Consider the following 11,246-nt stretch of genomic DNA (forward strand, 5'->3'; position numbering starts at 1 on the left):
GCTCAGAGCCCAGCGCATGCTTGCCGGTGACTGGCCAAAAGGAGGAAGGGGCGGAGCTGACCGCAGCAGCTCGGTGGACGAGCAGCGTCGTGTTGCCATGGGGACGGGCGCCCGGCCGCTCCGCAGGGGGCCGGGCGGCCGCGGTCGTGGGCCCGAGGGCCCGGCGGCGCCGGCGGCCCGCGCCTTCGCACCGCCTGCACGCGCGGGGCCCCGCGGCGCGGCCCGTCGCAGGCGGGCAGACCGCTCGCTCCGTGGCGAAGCGAATAGCCACGAACACGCAGGGGCAAAATAAAACGCCGTGCTAAAGCTCCGGCTCCAGCGGGGACGGGGACTTTACCCACCGCGGGCCGAGGCCCTGCGCCGCCCTCCGCCCGCCGGGCTCTCGGTGCCGGGCGTTACCAGCTTCCAGCACGCCCCGAACACGCGGGACTTGTGAATGCAGACTTTGAGGTTTTATGGCTAGCCCCATCTGCTTAATAGTAAACAGGAGCATTTAGACATTAATAATTATTTACTCCTAGATTCATTTATACATTCGTCCCCAGATAGCACAGACCCGTTGCCTTTCAGAGCAACTTTGCTTCTTTCTTTATACTGGCTTTTGGGACAGAAGTACACTAAGGTTTCCTCGTATACGAGTTACAACTGACTTGGACACCAGGGAAGGTGTTTGGACTCTGCTGAGTTTCCTGCGTTATGTTAACGATGCCTGGAGTGTGCATCTATTTTTGTAATAAATGTAAAGAAAAATAACTTTTCTGCCATTTATTGTCTGTGGCATAACAACTGACACGGCAGAAGTCAGATTGAAGCAATCCTAAAACATTTCATAGGGCTGTGAATTCATTCTTATCACTTCCCCCCAAAATAACAGACCACCACTGAGAAAGATTCTCAGATTTTAAGAAAGTTTCTAGGCAGAAAAAAGATGCTGGGCAGATGACATCTTGCCCTATCTAAAAAGTAGGCAGCTGCATCCTATTGCCCCTCTAGCCTTTGAGGAAAGCAGCAGGCAGGCACACTAGTCATCAGATCTGAAGGTGCTGAATGTGTAGGTTATAGCAGGGCTTACTCTGAAGGAGAAGTTGTCAGAACAACACTGAAGGAGAAAAGTTATCAGAACAAATAAGCTGAACAAAGCAGCTCTTCACTGCTCTCACCTTGGAGCCTGTAAGAAGCAGTGCCAAAACCAGACCTAAATGCTGCATTGCTGGAATTAAGAGTGAGCATAACTCAAAGGGGAGGTCACAAGCTCCATCAGCCTGTAGAAAGCCACTTAGAATTCTGTCTACCTCCAGTTTCTCATCCAGATTAAGGTAAAGCAGGTTTCCCCCTTTCCTGAGGGCTTACCTTGGCCAGACATTGAAGCAGGGAGACTATAGATCTAGGTATCATGCAAGAACATTGTGACAATAGATCTAGGTATCATGCAAGAACATTGTGACAGTCATCTAGAGGCCAGCAAGGCTTGTGCACACCCTGGTACTCTGCATAGAGAAGCCAGAGATAAGAGGGTATCTCAGGCTGGATAGGCAGTTGTCATTCCCTGTCCCATGGTCATGGCATTCTTCAGTGCAGCTGCTATAAAGTAGTCTTCCAAGGTCCTGTATCAAATCAAGCATTCATGTCGCAAGCTATAAAATAACTTGAAACTATAAAAGCAGGTACCAAATTTATGACATTACAAGCAGCTGAAGGAGTTACTGCTGCCTCTAAGCCATACACAGATCTAACTGAAGACAGGGGAAAGCACAGGACTCTAGGAGACAATGTTGGCCAGCATTTCCTTCCATGAGAGGCAGCCAGTTTTAGAAATTGAAAGGTAGCAGAAGCAAATACATTAATACAGATGAGGTGGAAGCCAAGCTTTGGTTGTACTAAACTGAGCAGGAAAACTTGCACAATGCAAACAGCTGTTTCCAAGACCACATAGAAAGTCACAACTACTACAGGCAAAAAAAATGGAAATTCATAGAGAAACATTAAATGACAGGAGATAAAGGACCTGGAAGACTCTGTTCCAGTGCTCTTAATAGAGAAGCAGGGAATGAATCAAGCTTACTAGACTCTTAAAGGCAGAAACAATGACAGCAAGGCTGCTGTTCCTTCAGCCATAGCCGCTTGATAGCAGGACAAAGTTTTGCTTGACCCAGCAACTCCTTGAAATGATGGTGCTGGAAAACTGAGACAAAAAGTAGGGCTGTGATCCTGGTTTGTGAACTCTAATGGCAGCGGCTGGTCTGGACTGGATTTCTCTATAAACACAAGGGGCTGCCAGGGGTTTGCTGCAGTTCATGCAAAAGGGATATTGTGGTATAATGCAGAAAGAAAATGAAAAAAAGTCAATAAAGGAAAAAAAGCAATAGGAATTCACTTTTTCCTTCTTTGGAACCAATGTATGACAGCAAAACAAGAGAATGCCTGGAACTTTGTCTTCTGTTTAAATAGAAATGAAGAAAAACTTTTTTGTAATAAAAAAGTAATATCCTTTTCTGAACTTTGTAATCAAAGCAGCTTTATAAACTATGCACGCATGTGCATCAATTCCACACTAATCCAGCTAGCCTCAGGCATGCAAGATACTTATGAAATAACAGAGCAGTTCCTACTACCAAAGAAATTTTAAATGTAAGCTCAATGTAAGGCCAAGAAAAAGAGTCAAGTTCAACAGACCTTCACCACCATCACATGAAAAACACAACAGGAGCTCAAATTAGAGCTATTACCATGTCCAGATGTGTTTGTCAAATACGAGATGATACATAGGGGATAGTACTGCAGTACAGTATCAGGAACAGAAGTCCAATTCCTGATCCTTTTTTCCAGAATAGGATCCCATAGTTTAATGTGTGAAAGCCAGTGAGATAGCAGGAAAAGAGAGATGCAGGAATTAGAGCACAGCTGTAGCAACTCTAGGGTACTGATCATTACAATAAAATTTCATAATGGTTTCCACTACAACCTTTTCTATTGTTCATAACTTCAACAACTTCACTTTGTAAAGATGCAAAAGTTATTGTTATAATCTTAACTTTTTTCTTAGTGTTCCTTCAACTGAAATGTGCAAAGGTCAAAAATCTGAAGTTAGGCATAGCAGTGAACCACAGTGAAAAGCAGAATTTACCTTTATGTAATTTAGCTTTGATTTGCCATTCAGGAACCTGTGAAATTCAGACTGTTTTTACTAAGCTGATTAAGACAGTCAGGGACATCTGCTACTCCTAGTTGATATAACTAATGCTTCATTCAGAGAAGAGCCTTTCTCATCCTTCAAGGGCACACTAATTCAACCAAGCCTGCAAAAATCTACCATAAGGGGTATTCTGCTCTAGTCAACTGGTGCCTGATGTCAAACCTTCTGCATCTAAGCAGGGCATAAGGAAGCCTGCCAGAGGCCAACTCCTAGTTTGTCTTATTGAGACTAATAGTAAGACCCATCACAGTTTGGAATCAAGCCAAGGCCTGAAACTGAAATTGCTTCCTGATAAATGATTTGCCCCAGTCAATGCATAAAAGGAAGACTTCCATTCTCATCCTTTTGGATCTACAGTCTTGACTATGTTAATAAAATAGACCTTTACCAGAGAGAAGTGGCAGGAGTCCAGGACAATGTATCAAAATCATCTTTCCTGGAGGGAATCATCCAACAGGTTGTCAAAAGCAGCTACACTTCTACGAGCCCTCACTCTTCTGGGAAGAGTCCTTTGTAAAAACCACTGTGAGCTGCCAAGTAAACTTGTGAGATAACAAAACAGACCCATGCAGATGACACACAACACTGGCTATTCTCCATGAAGCTTGTGACTCCATAGCCAGTGTCCCCACACTGAGACACAAGCCTGCAGGTGCAAGCACAGATAGTCTGACCTCCGGCCAGGTGTAAGAGGCTACAAGGAGCACCCCAAGCAGTGTCCATCACCAGGCTGCCTTCCTGGGCTGGAGGCAGAATGCCCTTTGGATAATCCTGGGGCTGTGTGTAAGGCACGTGCTCAGTAAGCCTGAGCTTTCCGAAATGGCCACAAGCAGCAATGCTCCCCTGGTCCCAGTGCCAAAGGAGCTACATTTGCAGTGACGTGACTGAGCCCAGCTGCTGGCTCAGCAGCCACCGTGCCCCAGTGTCTAGAGCAGCAGGAAGGAAGCTGGGAGCTTCCCAGGAGCAGCCAGAGAGGACCAAGACAGCCCTGGCAGCTGCCAGCATCTCCCTGGCTCATTTCTTCATTGCACATGCTCCATGTGCCATCCCTCCCTGCTAAAGGGTGTGGGACACAAGCTCACACAGGGCAGTGCTAATCCAGCAGCAAGAAGGTGCTCAGACAGGTTGGTTTGGAGCACTGACTCTTTAACAAGAGCGCCAGCAGGGTCCATTTGTGGTGCACGCAGCCACAGCTGTGATAGCTTCACACACGTGGACAGCAATAGGGTCCACAGCAGGAGCAGTGCTGTACCCCCCAAGCCAGCCTATCTAGCACTCCAGAATATTTATCCTTTTCATTATGAACAAAATCTCCTCAAGTTCCATTAGAAAATACTCAACTACAAAAACATTTGAGTTGCATAGTTAAATACTCAAAATGAGAAATGCTATGAAGTCAAGACTGTATGCACAGCCCTTCACTCTGCCCCTTGCACACTTGCATCATTACAGCATGAGCTATTCCTCAACTCACACAATAGTTTATAGTCTTTTCAATCTTTTCTATAACCTTGTTCCTATGACACCCTGCAACACTCTACCATGCTATGCAGCCCAGACAAAGAGTCCATTAAAGTAATTTATATGAAAAACACACAGTAAATTACAATTAGACAACATACAACTGGCAAAATAAAAGAACAGAATAATAGTGAGAACATGTTACTATATTCAGGATTTTAAAATTAGATTACCACATTAACCACTTAAATGCCAACACCACCAGCACTGATGTGCCAGGGGTTTTGCCCTGAGAAAGCACAAAAAGCTCTAAAAGCATGCATACAACACACAATACAAATAAATGCATTGTTTCTGACAACACCCTTGTATTTTATAACCAAAGCACAGCTATCTCCCCCTTCCAGGTGTGTGCTGTGGGTCTGGCTCCCCCTGCATTACACTGGGCACCAGGATGCGCAGAGCAACCACTGCCCCGAGCCACTTGGGATGCCAGGTTTGAAGCACAGAGCAGAGGAGCAGCAACAGTTATCGCCACTGAGGCTGCAACACCCAAAGAGCCATGTGGGCATATGACAACTTCCAGAAGTCTCAAAAGTTTTCTTAATGCAACACCTTGATTATACAGACACGACACTGTCTTGATTAGGCTGGCATAATCAACCTTGTGCCCCAGCTGAGAATTTTCTAGGTTAGAGTGCAGGGAAAAAATTAGTCAGAAGACACTGACAAGTTATGAAAAGACTGGCCTTTGAGTGAGAAGACCTCCCTAATAGCACCTCTGGGCATGTCCCCCACCACTGTGGCTGGGGGAGCTGCAGGAGCCCCCGTGGCAGTCTGGACAGACAGGGAGGCAGCAGGATGGCACATGCCAGCAAGTAACAGCAGGATGAGGAGCACCACAGCCCGTATGTCCATGAAGGATGCACCAGTCCAGCACCACCTGCCCCTCTCAGTACAATCCCACCAGACGAGGGGCCCTGCAGCCACCCCCACGCTGGTGTGGGGACACATCCATAGCCCATCACAGACACCCCAGGTCACCCCTGCTCTGGGCTATTCCCAAGGAGAAGGGCTTACCTCCAGAAATAGTCCCACAGCTGAATCCCATTTAAGAGGTGAAGTGCTGATGCAAGTCCTGCACAGTTATTGCCGTTGGGGGCATTGCACAGAGCTGGTGTGCCAGGAGCTCAGGCAGCCCTGCCTACACCCCAGCCCAAAGGCACCAGTCCCCCCCCCAGGCCCCCAGTCCTCTACCAGACCCCAAGGAGTTGAGTGCACTCAGGGCCAGAGAGCTGCATCTTCATTCCTGTCTCTCACACATCCTGAAATCCCAGCATGAGCATCTCTGAAGCTGACCTCATTTGGATGCAGCCTGGAGGAACCGCATCTCCACACTGCAGGGCTTTTCTCCTTTCATCAAGACAGGGGCTCCCTCACATCAATGCAAAGTACCTGGAGCACCAGTGTGGGGAAGCATGCTGGCAGCAACCACCTGCACACATACCAAGTTTCCCCTTTCCATAAGCAGGTCCCACCGAGGGCAGGTCTGCATGACCCTCACAGCACACAAGGGCAGACCAGCTCTAGTAACTCCCCAAACACCGTGAAACCACATGCAAGATCACTGCAATGCCCTCTTTCAGCCTTTCTCAAAGGCCCACTTCTACCCTGCTGCTGCAGAACCAGATCATTTTCATTTTGAGGGACTCTTCACTGCTTTCTTCTTTAGCCACTTACCTGCTTGTCCCGAGGCTGAACTCCCAGTTTTTCCAAAAAAGTCCCTGGAGCACAGCAAGTCCCCTCATAACTGGTAGAGGACCACCATTCCCTTCCCTAGGAAGCTCCCACAGTACTCGTGCAAAGCCACCAGCCACCCCAACAGCAGCTGCTTTATCAGGTAGCACCGTCACAGGTGTGTGCGCAGGCCGGCTCCCAGCTGGCATGACTCCCAGCGGCTCCATCCCTCCAGGGCTCTGCACCTGGGGCGAGATTAAAGGTGTCGTTTCAGCCGTTGAAACGATCTTATCATTTTCCTCCTGCTTCTGGGGAAGGTGAAACTTAGAAGGAGGTTTTCTGTGAGGCATGAGACAGTGACTAATTAGTGGGGAAGATGGGACGCTGCACCGCGATTCCCTGGGGTATTTCTAAACCTCCGGACAGTTTGTGTATGTTCGAGCTGCTCCTCTCCAGAGAAAGGATAAACAGGGGACAGACAGCAAGCGAGCAAGCCGCAGCTCCGGACACTGACCGCCCTCGGAGCTAATCCAGAGCCACGCAAATGAAACCGCAGGCAGTTAACGGATTAGGGGAACAGAGCCTGGAAATAATATTTTACAGTAGGGTTAGTTCATCTAGAGGGAGCCTGGTGGACTTGTAGGAAGCGCGGGGAGAGGCAAAGGAGACACTGAATTACCTCCATCCCTTTAAATTATTCTACAGATCCCACTGCAGCAGAGAAAGGCGGAATGGCTGCAGAGCAAAAACAGCCTGGATCCCAGCATCCAGCTGCCAGAGAGCCCCTCAAAAGAAGAGCGCACGCGAGAGCGGCGCGAGTGCTGCCCGGAGCAGAGCCCCGGCAGCCGCGTGCGCTGCCGGCGTCAGGGCCGCCCCGGCAGCGAGCCCCCACGCCGCCGCCCCTCGGCTGCTTGTCCCTCGGGGCAGTTCACCGCGCCCGGCATGTGCGTCGCTCCCGGCGCCGACGCCGTGCGCTGCTCCGCTCCCGCCCGGCCTGACTCTCGGGCCGCGGCGGCGCGAGGCTGCGTCCAGCGCGGGGGCCGGAGCGGCGCCTCCGGAAGGTACCGGCCGCGCGGAAGCTGATCCTGCACGATTAAGACAAATTAAGGATCTAATATATAGGTTTGCTGTCAGGTTCCCAGGGTCAGGGGTCGATACAGTATATTGCGACGAGGCTATAGGTTACCCTTGCCCCAATATTTTATCATAATAAACCAAATGGGGACAAAACACCCAGCAGTAGCCCATAAATCTATTAGCAGTGAACTGTCAATGTCCCGTATAGCAGGGTAATTTGTTAATTCAGAGCTGGGTCTCTTTTTTCACTAGACCTTGTAAACTCCTTTCTGAAACATCAATAAACCATCTGCTTTGACTTGTTAATCAAACGACTTTATTCAGTCCAAAGCAATTTTTTCCTAATAAAAACAGAGTATTTATCTCCATGGCTATAAAAGAGGATTGTTTTCAACTGTTCACTTATAGTTAAGAAGCACATTTAGTTTGGATTGATTTCCAATGCTTCGGTCATATCTTGTCACTTCCCATTTCTTACACACAGCATCTCAGTTCAGCTCCCCAGGCAGGAAGGCAGGAGCTGCCCAGCGCCCGAGCGGCAGCCGAGAGCCCGGCCTGGGGGCCCGAGGCGCCCACCCCGCCTGGCGTCCGGCCGGGCTGCGGCCCTCCGCCGCCTCCGCCTCCCTCCGGACCGACCCTGGAAGCCCCCAGCGGCAGCAGCGGTGCATGGAGGGGACCGCAGTGCCCGGCCGCCCTGTGGGCTGTGCGCCGCTCTGCCGAGCCCCCGGCGGACGGATGGACGGATGGACAGACAGGTGGCACTGCGCGCTGCGCCGCGGGCACTGCACTCGGCCAGGCACCACCATCTCCCTTTGCTCCTCGGCCTCGTTCTGCTATTTAGATCCATCATGGAAAAAAAAGGGGGGGGGGGGGGAAATAAAGTCAAATATGCACCGCGTTGCCACACACCGCGGCCTCAATTCTCGCCTTTCCTCGATGCGAGCGCCGTGGGGTCCAGGGCGTGCGGGGCAGCGGGGAAGCGCTCTGCGTTTTGGCTCAGCAGGCTGCGAGGACAGGGAGGAACGATAAAAGAATTTTTAATCGCTCAGGTGGCTTGTGGGGGAGCTGGGCAGCATGGCACCCACATGCCCCATCCCAGGGACCCGCGCACGGAGGGGCTGCGGGGCAGAACAGGAATGGGGATGGAGAGGGGGATGGGGACAGGGATGGACTGGGAATGAGCCCCCATGGCTCATGGCCCATCAATGTGCCCTGCACGCTGCTCCGATGCCGCTTCTCCTGCTGCAAAGATCAGCCCACTCCTTTGCTGAGAGCAAACATCCATCCTTAACACGCTTCCTGGTGCCCGGTCCCCTGGAACATCCCAGCTCCAGGAGCAGAGGCTGCGCAGGGCGCCCGTCCTGTCCCATCCCATTGCCCCCATGTCCCGTCATGCCGACAAGCCCGCCAGCCCCGCGGGGGCTCGCGGGACAGTGCGGGCGGCCGCGGTGGGAGGGACGGGCATCGCGTGCAGGGCAGCTGCAGCACCCCGGACACACGGACACGGGGACACGGCATGCGCCGACACTGCCGATGTCCCGGGCATCGCGCTCCTGCCACAGCTGGATGGGTGCAGCCTTGCATGAGGGAACAACGTTTCTGCTCTGGAAAAAACTGCTGCTTTGCCAAAACTCAGCAGTCCTGGCACGTGCCGACCTGACCTGGGTGAGAAGCGAGGCTTTTCCTCCCCACTGCCTTGCCAACAATTTTCTGTTGGCTCTGGTTTAGGTTTCACCTTGCTCCAGCCTTGGAGGTGCCTGCTCGCCCACCCCCGGAAATGCGGCGGTGTTGGAGGGAGTGCACAGAACCCCCAGGAAAGGCCGGGAAGCGGCTGGGAACATCCCCCCCCCCCCCCCCCCAGGTAACATGGGCAGCTCGCTGCGCCGCCTGGGCCTGGGCGCCCAAGCAGCCGAGGTTGGAGAGTACTGGGATGCCCCAGTCCGGGACTGTGTCCCATGGAGGCGCCAGCTGCCCTGGGGTCCTGGCTCCCCAGCCGCGCAGCTGCTGCTCCACTGGCGTCTCCTGGCCCTTGGCAGCTGCCCCAGCACTGGCACGTGGCGCCCACCTGTGCGAGAGCGGCCGGGGCAGCCTGGTGCCCACCGACGGCACCGCGCTGCGCCCCAGCGCCTGCCGCGGCACCCCGCGTCCTGCAGCTGCTGGCGGCCGAGGCACAGTGTGGGAGCACACGCCGTGCGGAGAAACCCTGCTGCAAGCAAGCTGTCGGGTCGCCAGGCCCATCCTGTCCCGGCCTGCAGTGCTGCAGCTGGGCAGTGCCGCCGAGCGGGAGAGGGCTGTGGTGCACGTGTGCCTGCCTGTGTGCATCTGTGCGTGTGCATGTGTGTGCCCACCTGCATGTGTGCACATACGTGTGTGCATGTGCCCCCACGTGTGTGTATATGTGTGCGCACGCCCACCTGCATGTACATGTGTGCACATCTGTGTGTGCACCTACATGTATGTGTGTGCACATGTGCATGTGCATAGGTGCATGTACACCTGCGTGTGCGCGCGCACGCGCGCGCGCGTGTGTGTGTGTGTGCATCTGTGCATGCACACGTACACCTGGCCAGCTGGCAGCTATTTGGCAGAGCACCCCCCCCCCCACCCAATGCTGAAAAAGTCCCTTTTTTTTTTGCTGTGACAACTCAATATAATTTGAAGTTTGCTTAGGAAAGAGAGTCTTTTTTAACCGAACACGCTCACAGCTGAATCGATATGAATTATACGGCACAGAAGATGCCTAGGGTATTAAAACATTAATTAAGTAACATCACGCTACCACCCAGCCACAGCACAGCACCGTTCGCAGGCAGCGCTGCCACTCCACGGCTGCAGGTGAGTCTCCCCCGCAGCGCCGGCGCCCGCGGAGCAGCTGGGGCTGCGCGGCCGCTCGGGAGCTGCTGTGCCGGCTCCGCACTGTGGGGCAAGTTGCAGTGAAATCAACGTCTTCGCCGCATCCCCCAGCAGAGCGCTAATTAAAATGATGCTCAGGTGCGTTGGGTCACCGGGCGCATGGCGCTAACGAGCGTGGCGGGCGGCTGCTTCCCGGCACCTCTGTCCGTGCCGCAGGGGCCGTTTGCTCGGTAGACGTCGCTGGCATTTGGCGAGCGTGCGTGTGGGGCGCTGGTGGAGCAGACACGCGGGGCTCGGCTCACCCACCGCACGCGGCGCCGGCGTCCACCCGGTGTCCCGGCGCCTGCCGCGCTCCGGGCGCTGGTGGCATGACTCCCTGCCGAGGCTGCGGAAAACAGGGTCCCGAGACGTCGGTCTCATGCCAGAGGGGAAGGAAACGAGGAAGTGGGGGTCTCGCTGCGGCTGCTGCTGGCGGGCGAAGGGCTGCTGGGTGCAAAACCAGTCCCACTGAGCCCCAGTGTGGCGGAGCCGGCGGCACCTCGCGTGTCCGGAGACGCTGGCGCTGCTGTGCACCCGCGAGCCTGGGGCCTCCCCTGGACGAAGCGGGAGGGACCAAGCTGCGAGGACCCTGTCTTCTGGCCTGCACGGGGACATCCGCGACGGCATCTGAGCACTGCCGGCTATTAGAAGTAATTGATTAAGATTTCCAGTTATCCTCAAAAATCTGTCAAGTTTCAACATGAAATTGGCACTTTTCATTAAAATAAATAAATAAATAAATCAATCCCAGAGGTTTCATTACGGTTTCTTACAAGCACGCAGCATGCCCGCCGCACCGTGTTGACCTCGCTGGCGTGAGCAGGCAGCCTTCCGGGTCGCGTCTCGGGGCTGCGCCGCCGCCGCGCCGGGACGCCGGGCTCCCGCG

Source organism: Rhea americana, unplaced genomic scaffold (assembly GCF_003343005.1).
Source record: "Rhea americana isolate MKP2758 unplaced genomic scaffold, rheAme1 scaffold_226, whole genome shotgun sequence".
NCBI classification, from domain to species: domain Eukaryota; kingdom Metazoa; phylum Chordata; class Aves; order Rheiformes; family Rheidae; genus Rhea; species Rhea americana.